Source organism: Mytilus californianus, unplaced genomic scaffold, assembly GCF_021869535.1.
Source record: "Mytilus californianus isolate M0D057914Y unplaced genomic scaffold, xbMytCali1.0.p SCAF_1, whole genome shotgun sequence".
NCBI classification, from domain to species: Eukaryota; Metazoa; Mollusca; class Bivalvia; order Mytilida; family Mytilidae; genus Mytilus; species Mytilus californianus.
This window is the reverse complement of record NW_026262581.1, coordinates 44445956-44469439: the sequence shown is the minus strand read 5'-3', so window position 1 is coordinate 44469439 and position 23484 is coordinate 44445956. Positions and strand designations below refer to the sequence as shown.

Genomic DNA, 23484 nt, shown 5'->3' with positions numbered 1-23484 from the left:
CAATATAATAGTTATTACGGTGAGGTTGAATTCCCTGTCATTTATTCATCATCCACGCACTAACTTATCTCTGAAAAAAATATACCTATGTACCTTAACCTCACTTTCAGGTATAGAGATGTGATTTTTTCTTCTGAGACAAGTACTTGCAACCATCCACAAGAACTTGCGGTCATCCGATGTTCAGTACTTCAGTACTTTGATTCTACTTGCAATGAGTACATAACTGGTGTCACTACTGAAGCAGGAACTGTTAACCATTGGGAACACCTGAGTTCACAATCCAAGATTTTTGTGGGGTTTGTGCTGGTCAATCTTTAGTTTTCTGTGTAATGATTTGTTATCTAAGACCCCGTTTACACTTGTACGAAATTGAACCAATCTTTATTTGATTCCATCTTAAAAAGACCAGTTCGCTTTTACATTTGCACCACCAACTAGATCGATCTTATAAATACACTGCAACATAAAAAGAACCGGTCTGACCTAATCACCCTACATTTCGTAAACAAACAATCATAAAAATAGAATAGTATGATAACGTGTGCATCTTGCATGGAAAATCACACATTGAAAATCAGTGAGAAAATAGTTGGATCATTGGAATTTCGTATGCAGTTATTAATTATCTTTTTGGTTCGCACGTCACAAGTCATTAAACAAAGAAATGAGAGAAGACTATCACTTAATAAACTGCTTCACTGAGCGCAGCTGGATACGCCCGCAGAGGTCCAACCCTGAACAGTTGGGGCAAAAATGGACACAATATTCAAGCTTGATTCAGGTCTGAATTTGGATTGTAATTAAATATTTGACATATTATAGGTTTCTGAATAAATTTAGTCAAAGAACTTGAAATTGGTTATATGGATTGAATTTATATTCAATTAAAGATTTCGTGCTGTTGTGCAATACACTGTGCTTTTGCGCAATACTTAGTAAATCTGTTGTCAGACTATAAAGAAATAAAGTTCAATTAATTCTCAATGTCATATTAGAAATTTATGAAAATGTACATCAATAGATATAAACAATTCACCAAAGTTTCATGAAAATTGCTGACAGCATTTTTGAGTTATTGTCCGAAAACTGGAAAATCCCCCTTTTTTAATAAATTAAACCCCATAACTCAGAAATGATAAATGAAAAATTTATAAAATTCTAAACGGAGCTTACATCAATAGTTATAAACAATTCACCAAAGTTTCGTAAGAACTGCTGAAGTTATTGTCCATAAACTGGAAAATCCCCCCTTTTTTAATGAATAAAACCCCATAACTCAGAAATGATAAATGAAAAATTTATAAAATTCTAAAAGGAGCTTACATCAACAGATATAAACAATTCAACAAAGTTTCAGAAGAACTGCTGAAAGCATTTTTGATTTTTTGTCGGAAAACTGGAAAATCCCCCTTTTTTTATGAATAAAACCCTGTAACTCAGAAACGTAAAATCTAAAATTTATAAAAATTGAAAGGGAGCTCATGTCAATAGATATAAACAATTCACCACAATTTCTTGCAAGTTGGTGAAAGCATCCTTGAGTTATTGTCAGAAAACTGGAAAATCCCCCTTTTTTTAATGAATAAAACCCCATAACTCGGAAACGTAAAATCTAAAATTTATAAAAAACAAAAGGGAGCTCACGTCAATAGATATAAACAATTCACCAAAGTTTTATGCAAATTGGTTAAAGCGTTTTTGAGTTAATGTCTGACATGTTGACGACGGACGGACAGACGGACGGACGGACAGACGGACAGACGGACAACGGTATACCATAATACGTCCCGTAAACGGGCGTATAAAAATGAAAGGTCAATGCATTTGAAGATGAGGATTTGCAGCAAAGAAATAGAATTCATCGATTCAGAAGAATGATGAAATAAAAATGCTCCGCTGGGGCGCAGCTTGATACGACCGCAGAGGTCGAACCCTGAACAGTTGGGGCAAGTATGTACACAACATTCAAGCTTGATACAGCACTGAATTTGGATTGTAATTAAATATTTGACACAGCATAGGTTTCTGACACAGAATGAATGTGGTCTAAGAACTTAAAAATTTTTAATTTACCTATTCAAACCATATCATTATTATTTGCTTTTATATATAAATCAGAAATAACCAATTTAAAAATGGAAAATTTTAAAGAAAAAAACAACCCCCCCCCCCCCCAAATTTTTTGAACCCCCTTATGATTCATCAATCCCAAGCTCAATCCCAGCCTTCCCTTTGTGGTATGGTACCTTGCAGTACAATTTCAGAGAGATCCATACACTTGAACACAAGTTATTGTCTGGAAACTAGAAAAATGCTTGTTTTTTGGCCCCTTTCCGCCACTAATTCCTAAACTTTTGAGGCAATTACCCCCAAAATCAATCCCAGCCTTCCCTTTGTGAAATGGAACCTTGCAGTACAATTTCATAAAGATCCATACACTTACACACAAGTTATTGTCCTGAAACTAGAAAAAATCTTGTTTTTTTGCCCCTTTATGGCCCCTAATTCCTAAAATTTTGAGGCAATTACCCCCAAAATCAATCCCCAGCCTTCCTTTTGTGGTATGGTACCTTGCAGTACAATTTCAGAGAGATCCATACACTTGAACACAAGTTATTGTCTGGAAACTAGAAAAATGCTAATTTTTGGCTCTATTTTGGCCCCTTATTCCTAAACGTTTTGGGCAATTACCCCCAAACTCAATTCCAACTTTCCCTTTGTGATATGGAACCTTGTAGTACAATTTCATAAAGATCCATACACTAACACACAAGTTATTGTCATGAAACTAGAAAAATGCTTGTTTTTTGCCCCTTTTTTGGCCCCTAATTCCTAAAATTTGGAGGCAATTACCCCAAAATCAATCCCAGCATCCCCTTTGTGATATGGAACCTTGTGGTACAATGTCAGAGAGATCGGTACACTTACACACAAGTTATTGTCATGAAACTAGAAAAATGCTTGTTTTTTGCCCCTAATTCCTAAAATTTGGAGGCAATTACCCCCAAAATCAATCCCAGCATTCCCTTTGTGATATGGAACCTTGTGGTACAATGTCAGAGAGATCCATACACTTACACACAAGTTATGTCTGGAAGTTACAAAAATGCTTATTTTTGGCCCCTTTTTGGCCTCTAATTCCTTAACTGTTAGTACCATAACCTCCAAAATCAATCCCCACCTTCCTTTTGTGGTATTGAACCTTATGGTAAAATTTCATAGAGATCCATTCACTTAAACTAAAGTACGAGTGCGAAAACCAATGTGTCTTCGGACGACGACGCCAACGTCATACCAATATACGACCGCAAAAGTTTTTGCGGTCGTATAATAACGACGGAATCTATATTTACTGTCCTTATCCCATCTATTGTTTTTGCCGCCGAACAAGCGCAGATTTATTTTCATATCTAAATACAACATTCACTAGATCTAAGCGTTTACACGTGAAGAAAGATTGAACTTTTTAAAACCACCTCTGGAGGTGGACTTTTAAAGTCAGATTAAAGATCGATCTGTCCTGTTTACATTAGACTAAAGATCGATCTCAGGAAATATCGATCTTTTTTACACGTGTAAACGGGGTCTTACTGGGAAGTTTATCTTTTTATAAATTTTTATTGGACTCATGATTTTTGATAACTTTAATAACTTGATACAGGATGGATGCACAGATCAGAAAACATAATGCCCTCTTACTATCGCAGAAAGGTATAATAAAAAACCAACAAAAAAAACAACAATTTCAGGTTCATTAAACACTGAAATTAATACCTTTATTTAAATTATTCTTGAACCACTCATTTCTTTTCTTTAATAACTAAACCCTACAAAAGTGACAAGTGGTTATTGTACAGTCACATCAATACACTAATGACCAGCACTATTATTGCCTATTCTTCTCAAGTATATCTTAACAACTTTACCAATAAATCAACCAAACATCTTGTTCCTGTATAATTTTGCAACTAAACGATTCATCTTTGACTATATGTTTCTATTTTTCTTATGCTGTCCATGTTATAGAATTTCCAATTGTTCACGCTGGGGAAATTAAGTTGCAATGCAATCTTCAAATGTGTTAGATATTGGCTTCAGTAAGAATTGGACATTAATTAGATAATCATATACAATATTCACTGTAATCAATTCTTGTAATGATCTGATGGCTATAATAACAATATTATCTCTAGACAACAGTATCACCAGACAGGACCAGAATGTAACAATTCACAATTAGTGAAAAACTTTTAACATCTTGACATTTGTATTTCTGAAAGAACTTACTTTTAGTGACTTTAAATTACTTTTCATTTTCATGTTATGTAACATTTTCAAGAATTAATGGAATCAATGGGGTAGCATACAATTCCAACTGTTTATAAAATATATTTAAAATGTTCCAGGATAAAATTATATTTCAATCAATATTATAACTAAGACCATATCAATTATTAGATCTTCAGTTCCAATATCAATTATTGTGATTAATGCTTGATATTTCCCACTGAATCAGGTCACCATAAAATCAAACATTCCAATTAAGTCATTAAAAAATGGTGTCATGAAATATCTCATGCATCCAACTGTTCCAATTACATGCTATAATGGCACTTTCTATTTATAAAGAACAAATTATTTCATGATCAAGATAATCAAAACCTACTCAACTGGTTTCTCAATAATCATAAAGCAAGACTAAGCTGTTTACATTAGAACAACTAACTATAACTGTCAAAACATTTCTGCAGTAAAGCAAAGCAAGACTGGATCCATGTGTAGAGATAAGCAATCTACAAACATCCTGGATTTTATCAGAAAAAAGAAGGAAAAATATCTACTATGACCTTATAGTTTATCTAAGACATTTGTGACAATTCCTGTTTACACACTATGTAATCTTGATGTTTTCAAACAAGTTTTTTCAAGATAACCTATGGCCTATATGTTTATCAATAATTAGAGTTAACAGAAACATGTAAACAACTCAGACACGAACAGCCACTTCATTAAAAGACAATCTGGAATTCATTCAAACTTAACAAAAAGCACTGCATAGTCTCATATGATTTTATAGATTTACAAAATAGAGAAGTATGCCATGCTTGGCAAAATTTTAGAAAGTTCACAAGTACAAGCAACTCTGGTTTAAGTGCAAAAGCTAGTTATATCTAGGTTATTATATAATTTTTTTACAAATGGTCTATCTAGAAATAAATGTCCATCAGAAATAAAGAACTAAGTTTGGTTCAGCATACTGAAGAGGGAAAGTTTAACTAGTGTATTCTAATAGAAAATGTGCACATGCCCAGTCAGTGTTCTACACTATCCATATAAGCCCACTTTTAACCCACTTGAAGAAACTGTAAGAGTTCAATCAACTAAGACTGAAAAATTGAAGGTAGTGAATTTCATAAGTGTATAAAGGGAAAAACATCAAAACTAGGTCTTAGTTATTTGAAATGTTAGATTTTGTCCTGTTTTTAGCTTTTCTTATCTTAAAGATCGTATGAACTACATATGATCTGTCATGACAACAGACAAAGCAGATTATTTCTTGAGATTTCAATGAAAAAACAAACCAATTCACACTTTACTAATGTCTTATGAAAATAATGTCTGCCATCCAATATAAATGTCCTAATCTTCAGAAGCTAAAATTCAGTCAAATCTGGATTAATAACCACTGGCACAGATGTTCATTGGTATATAAAGATAACTATGGAAATGAAACAATTAGTTTAAGGTACATAAATATCTTATACTTTTTTTTTATATTTACTGATTTTTTATATTCTGCGGTTTATAATGTAACTTAATGATTAAAATGTGTGACTGGAGCACAGGAGTCAGTTTCACAAAAATAACTAAAATTGATCATAAGTCATGAACAATTCAGTATACTTAGGATCAATCTTAGTCATAAGTTTTTTTGTGAAACCGACTCCAGCTGTTTAAAATAGTGGTTTGGGGTTTTTTCCTTTTTAACTTTCACTGATTGAGATAACTTAAACTAGAGGTTTTCAGAACTTAAACACATATCAAAATATTTAGAAAGTTTACATCAAGACTTTTTATGACATAGTGACAATTTAAAAAGAAATCTAAACCTTGCTCAGTATGGTAAGTTCTAGATTTTCCCTTAATTTTTGTATTTATGATGAAAAAGATGATTGTGCTCATAAACAGATTTACGTCTTTTTCCATAATACAATTTATACTTTTTGAATAAGACTTTCAACTAATTCATCTCAAATATCTTTATTTCCACTGAAGAATTTAACAAACTAAATGACCTTGCATCTGGTAACAGTCAGAATCAATACATGGGGTCCTATTATTTCATAATTGCAAAAAAAAAAAAAAAAAGTAATCAGTATAACAAAGCATTAACAGGTGCTAGCTAATCTGATTGGCTAAAGAATAGGTGGGTGGGTTTCTAGCACAAATCTTGCTATTATTGATATATTTCTTGATTCTGAGTTTTAAATCGGACATCACGACTGTTATAAACAAGGTAAGCTTATGTATTCAATTAATTAAGTACATTTATTTTACAATAAGAAATGAAACAAAACCAAAATAAGAAGTAGTTTATATAGCTTACTTAGATCATTAAGTTTCTAGCTGAAACTTCATTGGAGTTAAAATTAGATTAAAACTATAAGATTAAAGTTTATTCGGAATTAAAATGATAAATACAGAAAAAAGACCTTTTATTATCTAATTGAATGAGGCACCTCTATTGTAACTTTTACAATAAAAGTTCTTCTTATAACCAATATCATAATAATGAATTGGTTTAGTGCTAGGATTATCTGCCTGGTTTAAGCTTCCCTTATTTCCCATCTGTCTGTACCTGTAGCTATTTTAAGTAAGTCTTATAAATATTTATTCAAATGCTATATAAAATGACTAAATATTTGTACCACATCAAGGTAAAACTGTATAATGATGCAATGGTAAACTTTAACAGACATTTAAGGAAGGGTATACTGCTAAGTTGCAGGGGTGTAAAGGAAAAATAAAAAACTTGTCATAGCAATTTTTGTACTATATCAATATCATTTATTAGAAGATTAAGTGTTGAACACACTTCAATATGGAGACCATACACCCAAAGACACAAGAAAAGTTGTGAAACACAATAGAATGCAAGTCTAGTACGCTTATGCAGAATAAAATAAAAAAAGTAACAGGAAAGTGCTCATAGCTAAGTTTTTCTAGCCTCTTTGTATAAATGCTATTAGCAGGAGAAAGATATAAAATGAAAGGAGAATTATCATGGTAATAAATCTAACTAAATGAAATCTTCATTTTAGATAAAAAAAAAACCTGCATCAACAGAATGATAAAAAAAATCTTCTTAAAATAAGGCTTTTTATGGTAAATTCCTGTCCTGGCTCCTTGTAACTTCTTAAAGGCCAAAAACTAAATTATGATTGTGATTGGTGTGTGACCAATATTTTAAACTACATTAACAGTAAAAATTTAATAAATCTCTGCAAATGAATTTAAGGATAATATTATCTATGTATTTTTCTGACAATCTCTTTTTCAAATATGCTTTTACACTGGTAATTTTTGGTGCCCTTTATAGCTTGCTGTGCGGGGTGAGCTAAGGCTCCGTGTTGAAGACCGTACTTTGACCTATAATGGTTTACTTTTATAAATTTTGACTTGGATGGAGAGTTGTCTCATTGGCACTCATACCACATCTTCTTATATCTGTTGTCATTTAAATTAAAAAAAAAAATTAAGTGGGTTGACACCAAAACAAAGAAGAAATAATTAAAGACTTTTTATTTCATAATATTTACACAAAAACATATAAGAACCATCAGATAACATATCCAATTTTTAAAATAATTACTTTTGAATGCACTTTAGCAAGAAATATTTTTCTTCCGACTTTGTTGTTAATGCATCCATTGTACCACACTATACTAAACCCCAGTCTTTTTGTTATGAGAAGAATAATTTGTCAATAGCTTCTATCTATGTCTCTCTACATTCCATTTATTTTTCAATACATGACTTTTGTTCACAGATAAAATTGATTTCAATCTAACAGAAAAAAAGAATCTTTATGACAGTTAGATTCACTTCTTAATTTCTTCAAATAAAAATCAATTTACACTTTATATATTCTACCAAAAATCAATGGAAGAATTATTAAATGAATCTTTATGGTGGAAATCACAACAAAATCAGTGCATGCTCCGAATGTACAAAAATAAATTTGCCAAGAACATTTAGATATAAATTTCAACTCATTAATTTCCATTTGTTTCCATATTTGAACCACTTTCATAATCATGGCCATGAAAAAGTAGGAAGAAATTCAAAGGGGCAATTTACTTGAATTATTTTGTGAATTTGTCTTACTAGAAATGAATTCATAATTCAACCTAATATGATCATTGGAAGCTATCTAAATGCCATGAAAACATGCTGGTGGGTTGTTTTATGTATTCTTGCAGGAAGTTTCAAGACTTTCAAGCAGCTTTGTTAATTTGATCATTTAGCAACAAAAACAAATTATAAGACTGAAAAGATCAACACAATACATTCGATGAATATCTCAAAACATTCTGCTTCCTTATTTTCTAATTAGACTATTTTGCCATAACTCAATAATTCATTTTTTTTAAGGAAAAGATGCAATAACTACAATATGACATTTAAGTTCATGCATGTTATGGGAATGATACAGCATTGAATTTCTTTTGTCAAATTTACCGATTTGATAAGTGGACCATATGAACAAATTAACACATATAAAATTAGCATTAAATTCAGAATTAATATGTTCCAAATTACTTTATTTACAAACTCATAAAGTAAAGATATGTCCATGAAGACAAAAACTGCCGTTACTGAAAAGGAATGCAAACATTTTGTATTAGATTTGGGGTTTCTGTTATTCCCATTATTAAATCTCTGCTCGCAGATCAAGTGAGTTGAATAAGTGTTTTCTTCATCAAAATTGTAAACCCAATACACAGATGTATAACTGCATCTGCAGCTGATCAATATCAATGTAAACACAAACATAAACAAAGATGTAACATTTATACATGCTGCCTGTTTTCCATATAAACTGGAAATATACCATTTTGATAACCAACCAGATAAAACATGCTAAATTTCAATGTTGTGGCTAAGTCAGGTGCACTCAATTTGTAATCGATCAGTTGGATAACTGTAACTTAAGCACACATTTTCAACTTTATTTACTAATTATTAAAGCAGGCACTTAAGCATAGTGATGCATGTGCCAGTTGATTGTTTGTAACTACTTTTCATAAAAAAGATCTTTCTATTTCTTTAATTAACAAGAGGCTCATGAGAGCCTGATATCGCTCACTTGGCTGTAATTTCAGTTTCAGGCATTTGACTTATTTGTGGATCTTACTTTGATGAACAATTTTGTCATTTACACTTTCTCTCTTTCTATAATAATATTGAAGATAAAGCATAACCCAAAACTGTAAAATTTCCTAAAAATTAACTATTTCTGGACAGTAACCCAACAATAAGTTGTCCTATTGGTCTGAAGATTACTTGAAAGGTAGATGTAAACCTGTTTAACACTTTCACCTATGTCAGTTTTGCTCTTGCTGCTTTAGTTTTTGAGATGAAAGCCAAAAACTTAATTCGACATCTATGTTCTATTTTTAGAAACTGCCGTCCATATTTTTGAATGGATCAAATCCCAGAATACAATCTATAAACTAGATACCCTAAGGAACATTCATTTAAAGTTTTTAAGTATTTGGCAAAGTACCGGTTTCAGGCCGGGTGAGCTAAAAGGAAACAATATTGATACCATTAATTAAACTAATGGAAGAATTTGTTGTTGATGTCATACCTTTGGTAGTCCCTGCTTATCTAAGACTTATCCAAACTGCAGGCAGTAATTTATTACCCAGTGTATCAAATGGTATAAGACTCTTATTAAGACCTGATCTATTGCTGATGACATTATATTGACCTGGAGATTTGTTGAATTGTAAACCCAAAATACAAATGTACATAGGCATCTGCAGCTGATCGATATGAATGTAAACACAAACATAAAGCATAAACTATTGACACACAGATATGTCTTACTTTTTTGTAATTTGATAGTGTAATGCAAAGGTTAAATTTAAATGGCAATACTTTAAAATGTAAACAATGCAACCTGCATACCAAATACCATTGACTTATCATAAGTGGTTCCCAAATAATCTCCATGGAAATGAGATGTGCCAATGCTAATACAACTGCATACCAAATATCATTGACCTACCACTAGTGGTTCCCCTTAAATTGACCTAATCACAAACTGAAACATTATTGACGCCACTGCTGCCACCTCCCCTCCCCTGGAAACAGCAAGCCTTAAAGTCTTACTTTTTTTACTTTGTCGAGGAGAGACAAAAATTGATGAGTAGCTGCCTCATTGTGATATACCAAACTTTTCCTTTAACTTGTATCTTCACATTTTTTTTCAAAATTTGTTTCTATCTTAATTCTTAAATAAAAAGAGTAATCTATATTTTATTCACAAATTCCATCAATTATGCTGTAAGATTGAAAGCTGTCTGTGTTGTCTGAAAAACAGATTTTATTCCCTGCTCAAAACTCTTTCAATAGAATCTTATTTAAATTGAATTTTGCTGTAAGCATATTTTGACTTCCTAATGAGCTTTTGTTGAGAAGGACAGATATAACTTGAATCCAGCTAATTAGTTTTTTTGGTTGTTAACATATACAACTAATGTAGTAAAATCGAAATTCAAGACTTTTGATTTTCAATAATAGGTTGCAGAATTTGTTAAAGAGAGTCTCATTGTGAATTTTATATGTTTTATGTTTTTAATTCAAGGTTTAAACCTTGTCATTAATCTGTAATATTGGTATTAAGAAGTATGGTATAGCATCTATATGAGACTTGAAGGTACTTTCCTAGACTTCCCCAAGACATATTAACATGCTTTTGTATGAAGAATCAGCAGATACTTACATAAAATAATTAGTGAAGGCAAAACCCTTTAACTAGCCTGCAATTGCTGCTGTCAGTGTATAGTGACATGTTGACTGTAAAAAGTGAATGCATTTATCAGTAAAATACAGTATTAAAAAAAATCAAACTTTTTCTTTAGATGTTAATTCTTGATCTTGAAGTTAAAGCTTCTATCCAAGTTTCATAACAACCAATGAAGGTTTACAAAATTTATCATGTCAAAAAAATTTAATTCCTGGCTGTCCATCTATCAGAAAAATACTAAATATGAAAATGATATACTTTCAAAAGTTTGCTTCATTATCTTTTAATCATAAAAAAGCTTCTGTCAAAGTTTCATAAAATTCTATAAAGGTTTGACAAAGTAATCGATGAGTAACAAACTTTAACCCCAGAATGTGTCCACTTGTTATCCAATAAAAAAACTAAGTCCATTTATGAGTAAATTGTGGAAAATGAAAACCACAAACTGAACCCAAATGTTGAAGATAAGCAACAAAATATCTGTTCCTTTGATATGTTATTATTTCCAATCAGTTCATGTGGTTTACTCAGTTAACATAGACTGTTTATTTAACACAAACAGTAGCATTTTTTAATTGAGTTAACTTAATACATTATGCGTTTCCTTTAAAAATTCAGCGTACCACTTGAACTTTGCTCCAAAAATCACTTTGTAAATAAACATAATTCATAATCTGTAACTTGACCTCTGGAAAATTAGGGAAAGAGGTCATGGTCCTATGCCATATAGATATATACTTGATACAACAACTCCACACACCAAATATTAAAGCTCTGTCCTGTAAATGTTACAGAGAAACAAGACCAGAACACTTAGATCATGAACATGAGGTAATGGTCATTTTTTTAAAAGGACGTTTTTTATAAAATACTACATTTTGTACCTCAAATTAATATTTACCAGTAGTTTAATAAGGTGAAAGACAAAATTAGAAATAAAAAATCTACTATTTACATAGTGCTCTTCTTATCAGTTTATTACATGACATTTTTCATATCAGATGTATTATCAGCCCAAGAGCCTTCGCCAAGAGCCGAAGGTTCGAGGGCTGAAATTGACCAAGGGCTGATAATACATCCGCTATGAAAAATGACATGTTATGATCTTTTTATCATATGCTTCCACAATGGAGAAAAATAACAGTTTAATATATTGATCCTTTTAAGTGGTTCTCAAGTAGAAGTTCAAAAAGTGAAAAGTTTACAGACCACAGACGCCAAATGTAATACATCAGATATGAAGTCTTTCTATCATATGCCTCAACAGAGGAGAAACACAACAGTATACAATGTAATATATTTTTATATTCACAATACAAAAAAAAGCAACAAAACAAAATGAACACTGTTTGGAAAAGTCAACATTTGTAAAGTAACTTGCTAAATTAAGCTGGAAACTTTGAAAAATGTATGTATTGTATCATTTGTTTTGCATTTTACATGATATATTTTCCTGTTTCCTAATATTTGTTTTGTACCCTACTTTGTTATGTTTTTCACTGAAAATGTACCATTGAGATGTATTTTCCATAATTTGCTGGATAATGCCGGAATGCCATGCGATAACGTTACGGAAAGGCATGCGATAATAGCCGCAAGCAGTTGATAAATTTTTCATATCAGCCTGCTAATCACCATTTTGGAAAATATGGAATTCACGTAAATTTAATACTATTATCATACTATAAAAATTATAAGTTATTTACTATAAGTATATGATAAGGAGCAATATTCAATTGGTACAATAATGACTAAAAGTTTAGAGAGTAAAATTGATTGATTGTTGGTTTTTTATGCCACCTTCCAACATAATTGGGATCTCCTGGTAAGTGGAAGTTATAAAAGAACAGAGTTCTAATGTCCCCTGCGGTGCACATATCTTATCTGTAACTTTTTTTTGTTGTTCTTCATAACATTTTATAATTATCTCAAAGAAATGAAGGCTTGAGAGCAAATGCATTTCAGTTTCCAATATAAATAATATTTCTAAGGTGTATAGCTCTTTTTAAAATTATTGATTGGCACTGATTTTTGAAATGTCCAAGACATTGCTGATCTAACCCTTTGATATAATTTTGATAAAAATCTGACAAAAATTGTACATGTGAGAGTGCTTATAATGCAATTTTCCATATAATTAATATTTCCAAGGGGAACAACTCTTATAAAAACAGTTGATCGCCAGTATATCCAAACTTATCCGAGACATTGCTGATATAAACCTATGATATAATTTTTATAAAAATCAAACAAGAATTGTACAGGAAAGTGTGCTAACCAGACTGAATGGACAGACCAGGGGACAGATGCCTGGTATCTCTACCCCCCTCCCGCGCCAATGTGTTGAGGAAAAACAATGACAAATTCCAGTTATGGTACAATATGCGAAAAATTTACTGAAATCTGACAATCAAAGTCCCATAACTCTAAAGCGACAAACAAGAAAATCAAATGAATTAAAAGATAGCTTCCTTTTCATCAACCCCAACAATAGAGTAAAGTTTGGAGGCAATCAATTCATGAATACTGGAGTTGGTGTGCTATTTGTGAAATATTGCCTGAAATGTAAAAGTTAAAGTTTCGTAACTTTGGAACAACAAACTTGAAAATTGAAAAAATCACAAGGGGGCTTCCTGTCAATTCAGAAACACTGGAGTTAGGTCGCAACTTATGAAAAATTGCTGTAAATCTAAAGGTCAAAGATCAGTATCACTGGAACGGCAAATCCAAAAATAAAAAAAATGCAAAAGGAGCTTTCTGCTGTCAATACTAATGTTGTGTTAAATTTAAATGAGTATTGGTTAGAGCAAAGTTAAGTTATCATACAATGTGTAAACAGACGGACGGACTGACAATGGTATACCACAATTGGTTCCGGTCTTCAACGCACATACAAAAACTAAAAGCGCTAATTAATTTTCAACAGAAAAGATAAAAACCTACTAAGTAACTTAGCAGGCAAAAGCAAGGTCACATAATATCAGACATGTAGCTTTAAATCATCAAAGAATTATAGGCTTTAAAAAAGAGAGTTATAAGAAATAAAACTGAACTTAATCCTCCTACATACTCCAGTGGTATAATTTATATGATCTTGTTAGTGTATATTAGAAGGCAGTTATTTCTCCCTAGAGGGAAGTCCTCTAATTTATCATGTAAGTGATTAAAGCCTTGATGGGATAAATCATAACTTAGCTGTTGTATTCCCACCAGCTAATTAACTCTCATACTCTGTATGTAATTTGTTATTTGATAAATGTCATTTTGATCTTTATAATTTTTCCTGCAAAACAAATTAAAAATGGCTACCTGTTTAAAGTTGTCTTTATAACAAGACAGATAATAGAAAACAATATCAGCTGTTGCTGCTTATAGAATGTCTTATAATAGTAGGCAAGACCAATATCACAAAAAGGTTCACAACAATTAAAGAAATGTTTTTCAGTTTTGGTCCCACACCAATCAAATCATTGAAACTAGGCACATTACACAGTCAAAACACAAAAATCATAAAAAGAGTCACTAAGGGTTTTGATCCCACAGTAATTTTTTCACAATAACTTAAAAACAAGCTTTTTCTTATCTAGTCAATTCAAATATGTAAGTAAAAACATACCTTTATGTGCTTCTTTTAGAGATAAATGGTGTCGAAATTTTTCATATCTTCTTGAACGTTTCTTGGACAATTCTCATCCTTTCGACAGTCTTTTTGTTTCAAAAAGGTAAAATTATTTGGAAGATCTTCTTTAAAAAAATATGCTCTAAATTTGTGTAAGAATTCTTTGGAAAAGATTCAATCTTGTTAAATTTTCAAGATTTAAAAAAAACAAAACATCATTTTTACTGCATATCTGTTAAAATAAAATGCTTCGCTGAGCGCAGCCTGATAAGACCGCAGAGGTCGAACCCTGAACAGTTGGGGCAAATTTGGACACAATATTCAAGCTTGATACTGTCTGAATTTGGATTGTGATCAAATTTTTGACATAATATAGGTTTCTGACACAAAATAAATGTGGTTAAAGATCTTATAAATCCATTGCGCAATACTGTCTTCTTGAAACTCTTCAAAAATTCGAAATTTTAAAAATTTTGAAAAAAAAATATGAATCCCTTAAAAAAATTGGGAAAAAAATCCCCCCCCCCCCCCCAATTTTTTTGAAACCCCTCTTGGAGCAATAACCCCAAAACTCAATCCCAGCCTTTCCTTTGTAGTATGGAACCTTGTAGTACAATTTCAGAGAGATCCATACACTTACACACAAGTTATTGTTTGGAAACTAGAAAAATGCTTGTTTTTGGCCCCTAATTCCTACATGTTTGGGACAATTAACCCCAAACTCAATCCCAGCCTTCCCTTTGTTATATGGAACCTTGTGGTACAATGTCATAGAGATCTATACACTTACACACAAGTTATTGTCTGGAAACTAGAAAAATGTTTGTTTTTGGCCCTTAATTCCTAAACTGTTGGCCCCCATAACCCCTACAATGAATCCCAACCTTCTACTTGTGGTATTAAACATTGTGGTACAATTTCAGAGCAATCGAAATACTTATACACAAATTATTATCCTGAAACTAGAAAAATGCTTGTTTTTGGCCCCTTTTTGGGGCTTTAATTCCTAAATGGTTGGGACCATCATCCCAAAAAATCAATCCCAACCTTCCTTTTGTGGTATTGAACCTTCTTAAAAAATTTCATAGAGATCCATTCACTTAAACTAAAGTTATTGTCCGGAAACCAACGTGTCTTCAGACGACGACATCATACGATCCCAAAAAAATTTTTCCGGTCGTATAAAAAAATTAATCAATGGTTTGTTGATACAAATTTGTACAAATAAATCTTCATAAATAATCAAGCCAAATGTCATTTTTAAACAAGCATTCTGAGAGTATTGCATGGCAATACATAGTCCCCTACCACTTAAAAATTCATTGTACTGGAACAAAATGCTAACTTGATCTATAACTCCTCATGGTGTAAACTATATAACAAATATCATGTAAATATCTTCAAGCATTATGAAAAAAAGTGAGGAAAACTGATTATTTATGTGAATTTTCTAAGTCCAAGGACCATAACTCTGCACAAAATCATCAGACCGGAACAAAATTTCGAACTTGATCTGTAACTTGTCATGATAAAACTATATACCAATTATCAAATCAATATATTCAAGCATGACGAAAAAAAGTGTGGAAAACTGATTATTTGGTATAAAATTCAAACTTTATCTGTAACTTGTCATGTTAAAACAATACACTAAATATTTTGCCAGACTGACCGACAGACGAACGGAAGACAGACAGACAGACAGAGAGACAGAGACAGAGACAGAGACAGAGACAGACCGACAGACAGACAGACAGACACCAGACACCAGACACCAGATACACTGACAGACCTAAAGTCCACTTCGACGGTAGGGACTAAAAAGAGAGGTCCACGAACTTGTTTTGATGATTAAAATCAGTCGCAAAAAAACATCTTTTCCAAATTTGTCACAGATTGACAAAATAACGTTTTACGTTAGTGACATCATAACCTCCCTGTAACTATGATATGCACTCAAGATTTGTAATAACAATGGATCAACTTTGTCATAAATTCTCCAGGAAATAACAAAACTAAAATAATTGGCCCAAAATTTATTGCAAATTTAAAACACATACATGATTTTATAGTTGCCTGAACATAATTTAACAATTGAAACTGCGAGCTACTGCTCACTGATGATACCCCAGCCCAAATATTTCGGTAAACAGGAAGTTGTTGAGTGATGAATCTGAAAACACATCACACGGTATAGATGACTTATACAAACCCTGAAACCAAATTTCAGAAATCCTTGTATTGTAGTTCCTGAGAAAAATGTGACGAAAATTTTCAACTTGGCTATCATGTGTAAAATGATACAAGTGTTCGTTAACAGGAAGTTGTTGAGTGATGAATCTGAAAACACATCACACAGTATAGCTGACTTATATAACCCTGAAATCAAATTTCAGAAATCTTTGTAATGTAGTTCCTGAGAAAGATGCGACGAAAATATTCATGGGACGGATGGACTGACGGATGGATGGACAGACAGACAGAGGTTAAGCGGGGGTATAATTAAAAGGTGTTCAGAACAAAAGGCAAACAGATGATAGATATGGTGCATAAATTCATCACACAAAATCCCTAAACACACTTGACAAAACACAAAGCAAACAAAGGGTGCTTTTAATGCAGTTCTTTATCTCAAAGTAACAGTATGGCCTTCAAAATAGAGCAAAAATTCACACCTCACTAAAATTTCAAGACAGCCCCTAGCTCTCACCTCAAGCAATGCATAATCGTGATATAACCCACTTGTATAGTACATGTAACACATAATTTCTTACCTGTATTACAAGGAAGTGACAGCACAATTGCACCACAAAAACCTTTACTGAAGTAACATAATGTCATCTGAAACAAAAACATTATTACATATAATATAAGATAATTAATGAAATAAATATATCTAACAAAACTATATAAACACCTGTAATCTAAGCCTTGTAGGCTATATTATTAATAACTGTATAGCATATATCTTTGATCTCTTAACAGTGATCTTGCTCACTTTCACAGTTCTTCCCTTTGTAAATTGAAAATTTGAAGAATTTGCCGAATATTTACAAGCAGGGGTATATGTGTCTTCATTTATTTTTCTCATGAATGGGCTCAGATAGAGATAGAAGAGATAGTTGGCCAATTGATATTGTGAAAGGACAAATCCTCTTGGATAAGCAAAGTTTTGACTTTTGCTTAAGTACAGCTTTTCTAATTTCAGGGAGGGGGGGGGGGGGGGGGGGGGGGGGCTTGGGGTGGTTATGGTTTTTTCCTAAAAAAAATATTCTGATCCCCAGTTTGATGAAAACAAATATTGTGGTCAAGCAGATGACAGAAAAAAAATATTCTGAATCTAGATTTTCCCCATACCATATAGTGTTAAATTTTGAAAAAAATAATTTGATTGATAGCGTCGAAAAAAATGTTCGCAAAAATTTTTCAGACAAAACACCATAGCCCCCCCCCCCCTTAAAGTTAAATGGTTACTCCCTAAGCTGACTCAGACTAAAAACTTCAGTAAGCCTTTTACTATATTTGTGACTTGCTATGTGGGAAATATAACACTAATATAAATCAAACTAATAAATAAAAGAGAGGTGAAAGATACCAAAGGGACATTCAAACTCATAAACTTCCACAAATTTCATCCAGAACAATTGTACTAATCAGCGTATGCAACCGTAATAAGCTGCTTGGATTTCTAAATATGCTTAAAAAAGGGATTATTAACAAATTTCCATCTTCTTATGTACTCCTTCTCACTGTACTGATTAATCCAAGAAACTTATAAAATTAACACAATGGCAATATAAGAATTATATATATAGAAGGTATTTTATCACAAAAATTCCACATGTTTCATGTGAACAACTATCCATAAATATAATTGGTGTAACAAGATAATAATATAAGATAAGCAATCAACCAGGCAAATTATTGCAATTGTGATATGTTTTATGATGATGCATCATAAGATTTGAACCTTTGTTATAACTACAGCTTTGATTACAAGATAATCCTCAACTATTATTATTCATAGCAAATTTTAACAGAATGTTTGGTAAGACAGTACATTGTACTACCCAAAACATAAGATTTAATGTAAATATATATGTCATATGACCAATTCTTAATAAAAAATAAATGGGGAATATGTCCATGGGACACAGATGATGTCGCCGCTTGCATATCATATAAAGTTATAAAGGGACATAACTGAAGAACGGTAAAAGTGACGCTACCCAAATTTGTACTTGATCTGAGTTTTGTGGTAATAAGTATTGTGTATAAGTTTCATAATATTTGGTTGATACAAACTTAAGTTAGAGAACGGAAACGAAAAATTCAGCAATTTTTCCATTTGTACAGGGGCATAACTCTAGAACAGTAAAAGTGAAACCACCAAAATTCAGACTTGATCTAAATTTTGTGGTTATAAGCATTGTGTATAAGTTTCATAGCATTTGGTTGAGGCTAACTTAATTAAGAGAACAGAAACGAAAAATTGTAACCAGGCATAACTCTACAACGGTTAAAGTGACACTACCAAAATTCAAACTTGATCTGTATTTTGTGGAAATAAGCATTGGGTATAAGTTTCATAACATTTGGTTGAGGCAAATTAAAGTTGGAGAACGGAAATGAAAAATTCAGCAATTTTTCCATTTGTAAAGGGGCATAACTCTAGAACGGTTAAAGTGACACCACCAAAATTTAAACCTGATCTGTGTTTTGTGGTAATAAGCATTGTGTATAAGTTAATAACATTTGGTTAAGGCAAACTAAAGTAAAAGAACAGAAACCAACTTTGAGACGTAGTTACAGACGGACAAGGGTAAAACTTAATGCCCTCTCCGCTACGGCGGGGGCATAAAAATCTTTAAACGCCCATTATTAAAGTTTAACACCGCCACATTCTGTATGTGTCTGTCCCTTAAGCCAAGTGCCTGTCATTTCTTGGACATTGCAAGCAAGAGTTGTTGTTACAGTTCGACATGTATTGTCACAAGTTAACATCCCCATTCTGACCTGATGCGACTGTGTATAAATACATCACTTACTCTTGCAAGAGTTGTAATTCTGATGTAATTTCGACCAAACAATTTAACACCTAAACAATTATTACTGATGAAAAGAATGTATTTTGTTTTCATCAGTGGTGTAACCTTGCAACTACTCTGTCATCAGCCTAGAACTTATATTCAACAATTAAATCTTTTACAAACACTCCCTAATAGGGATTTTGATGTAATTCAGATTAGGAAAATGCTTTAGAGTGTAGATTTCTAATTACCAATATTTCATATTTTGATAACTGCTTATCTGCTGTTCACTTGAAAAAATCTATTTCTATTTTTCTTCTAAATACAATGATGAACTGATCAAATTAAGATTATCTTGATCTAGTATTTATCTGATGATAACATTTTTCATTTCAAATGAAGGTTTCTTTCAATACAACCAGTAAGTGGCCTCCAACTTTTGAGAATCTGACTTGTTTTCATAAAATTAACTTCTTTCATTCACTTAAAGCAGTCGACTTATTCTGATGTATTTTTCTCAATTTTGATACAAATCACTTAAACTTAAAACTAGTTATAAATATAATAAAGCACCATCTACATTGAACTATTTCAGGTACAATCTAAGAAAAATGATTAAAAAAAAAAACATATTAGATTTAAAAAATAATGTGAAAATATAATAGATTTCAAACATTAAGTTAGCTCCAAAACAAATCTTTAGTTCCTTAGTGGAATGATCATGTTAATGCCTACTTTCACAACATAATGTTGCATTTTTCAACCATGTGAAAATTCAGTTCAGACAAAAATATTACTACAGAGTTAATGACAACTATTGAGGTCACTATAATAGAATCATTTTATTCTGATTTGAAAAAAAATAAAAAGTAGAAAAAATGTGACAATGATATTCCGTCTTATTAAGTGTAATGTCTATCATGTAGTAGCTTATTCCATAAGTGACAGTAACTGTTCCATGAACTCATAAAAATATCATGCAAAAATCACCACTAGTAACCTGTTTTTCCATGCTAATAATAATTATTATTATTATTAAAAAAAAAATGGTCATGCTTTTCTCTGACTGTTAATGAAATCTTTACACTAAATCCATTGGAAGTTGGATGTGTACTGATTGATATTTTAGTCTTAGATACATGATTTTTTTATTAGTTGTTATTGGCTTTGAACTAGCTGTCAGTAACTGAGAGTACTCTCAGATATGTACTTAGTGTCTTTTTTTGTTGTGAGGGATGTATAAAGTCATTTCCATGTCCAATCTGTGTTTTTGTTAGATGTTTTCCTGCTTAGCATCAATCTGAGGAGTTAAGTCCTTTTCATCTTAGCATCAATCTGAGGAGTTAAGTCCTTTTCATCTGATTTTGATAGTTTGTTCTTATATTGTACTATTACACTACTGTCCCTGATTAGGGGAGGGTTGGTGCCTTCAAACATGTTTAACCCTGCCACATTCTTTATGTGCCTGTCCCAAGTTAGGAGCCTGTAGTTCAGTTGTTGTCACTGGTTCATGTCATACTTGTTTTTAACCGGATTATGAAGGAAAAATCAGGTTATTGATTTGGGGATGTACAGCAGGCGGGCAGGCAGGCGGCTGCCAAACAGTGTCCGTTCATTTTCATGAAAACGCTTTGATGAATTTTTTTTCAAATTTTGATATGGTGTTTCCTGTGACTAAAATAAGGTCATGTTCAATTTTAATGACTTTAGCTTTTGTCATCTTTGAATTTTGGACCCTTTTAGAAACCAGAAATTTACTTCTTATGAGATTGAGTTATTTCCCTTTGAACAGAAATTAATAAGTTTATGTATAGCTGAGATGTATAGATAGTCTATCAATGTGTATCTGTTCAATTGATTAGTCAGGAGTTGTCAAACATTTATAACTATTTGTTTTTAAGTCATGTGTGTTTTGAAGGTAGATGTCACAATTGTTATGTGGTATTTTATTTTTGTTGTGTGTATTAATGTTAAATTTTTACTTGATCATGTTTGGGTGTCCAGATTTGCAAATATCATTTTCATTAGATAATAATCTATTTTTATTAAAAGATATATTTCATTACATTACATTGTGTAGATAAAGTTGTTGACATTGATAGATAAGTTGCAGATAAGATATTAGTATGTGACAAATGAAAGAAAAAGTATTGGGAACTATTAATTATATTTGATTATAATTTGAAAACATCATATCTAATTTTTTAGTGGTGAAATCATATCTAATTTTAGATTTGCATTACTGGTTCATGGAAACAAGTTTGAGTTATTTCCCTTTGAACAGAAATTGTTTTAATTAATAAGTATTTCTTCAAAAATTGAATTTTTGGGTTCTTTGGTGAGCTGATTCTAACAATGTACTTAGATTTTGGACATTGGATCATAATAGGTAAATGTCCAATTTTTTAATTTTTCAGTTCTTTGACCATATTTATTTTGTGTCACAAACCTATGCTCTGACAGCCTCTTGTTTGTAAATAGTTTGATTATAAACTAGGCCGTTAGTTTTCTCAGTTGAATTGTTACATATTTTTCATGTCTGGGCTTTTATAGCAGACTTTACTTTATGAGTTTTTCTCATTGTTGAAGCCATACTTTTGCTTATAGTTGTTTACATCCACTTCATTCAAACTTTGATGGATAGTTGTCTCATTGGCAATCATACCACATATCCTTATTTTCATAAAGTTCGAGTCTTTTGTTTTAGACCTAACTTTTGGTAACCCCTGTGACTTATGTCACAAAAATTCCAAATTGAGTTCCTGTTGGAGAATATTCTAGAAAAACTATGTGAATTTATGATGGTAACTGGTACTACACCAGTATAGTAGAAGTTTTCGCTTGATATTTAATTTTTTTCTTCTTTAAAAGTTAAGCGACAATAATACAAGTGTTTAATGCAAATACAATTATATTTATATATTTTCCTAATGAATGACATTTAAGATTTTTGTCAAAACAAGAAAAATTAGGATGAATTCTAAATGTGAATTCATCCCAAAATAAACCGGCTAAAGATATAGAAAAACAGATTTTTTTCCAAGAAAATCAACACTCCTACTATAATCCTCCTCAAATCAACAATGAATGTAAGTAAACAACTTATCTATCCATGTCTACATTATCTACCAAATACCTTTGTTACAGCTGACTTGTTTGTCTCATCAAAACATGAAGATACAAACTGTCAGCAATGAGTAATACATCAATGGTACAGGAATCTATCAATACAATAAAACCAAAGAAAGGAATACTAAGCAAGCCTTCAGGTGCAGAATTTTCTTGCTGTGTTGAAGACCCATTGGTGGCCTTGGACTGTTTTCTGCTCTTTGGTCGGGTTGTTCTATCTTTGACACATTTCCCGTTTCCATTCTCAATTTTATCTGACATCAGGTCTGTATAAGCTAATATTTTTTGAAGGATTTTTGTGTACAAGTCTGCTTACAAACATCAAAACATGTGAAAAAAAGTTTCAGCTCACATATGAATGAATTATATATCAACATACAATTATTGATGAAAAGTTTTGAAAAATTCTATACCTTTTGATAAATTTGTATTACCGCTTATGGCTCTTTGCTTTCGTAATATTTGAATTTCAAGCTGCTGCTATTAAAATGATTTAAAAACAGACCAGTAATTTCATGTTGATTCATTTTTCATTAGCTAAAATTGTACATGAATTTGCTGCAGGAAGCTCAATTTTTACCTGGATGTCTGATATTATATAACAGACAACTTGGAGCCTGTATAGGTAAATTAAATGGTTTCATGTGGTAATTCTCTTTTGAATA

The 23484-nt window shown here is 31.7% G+C and overlaps 1 protein-coding gene and 2 long non-coding RNA genes across 3 annotated transcripts in view; 2 read left to right on the top strand and 1 right to left on the bottom strand.

Moving 5' to 3' along the window:
* Positions 1-1621, top strand: part of LOC127703877 (uncharacterized) — a 39037-nt gene extending 37416 nt beyond the window's left edge. Inside the window, exon 2 of the long non-coding RNA XR_007983099.1 lies at positions 730-1621. This is a non-coding gene — a long non-coding RNA (uncharacterized LOC127703877). The remainder of the gene's footprint in view (positions 1-729) is intronic.
* Positions 1622-6474: 4853 nt separating this feature from the next.
* LOC127702559 (G-protein coupled receptor dmsr-1-like) overlaps positions 6475-23484 on the top strand; it is a 126146-nt gene continuing 109136 nt past the window's right edge. The window contains exon 1 of the mRNA XM_052206815.1: positions 6475-6520. The gene's annotated coding sequence lies outside the window, so the exon portion shown is untranslated. The remainder of the gene's footprint in view (positions 6521-23484) is intronic.
* The window catches only part of LOC127703816 (uncharacterized), a 44456-nt gene continuing 31995 nt past the window's right edge, over positions 11024-23484 (bottom strand). The window contains exons 3-4 of the long non-coding RNA XR_007983060.1: positions 17435-17501; positions 11024-11091 (exon numbers count right to left, since the gene is read on the bottom strand). This is a non-coding gene — a long non-coding RNA (uncharacterized LOC127703816). The remainder of the gene's footprint in view (positions 11092-17434; positions 17502-23484) is intronic.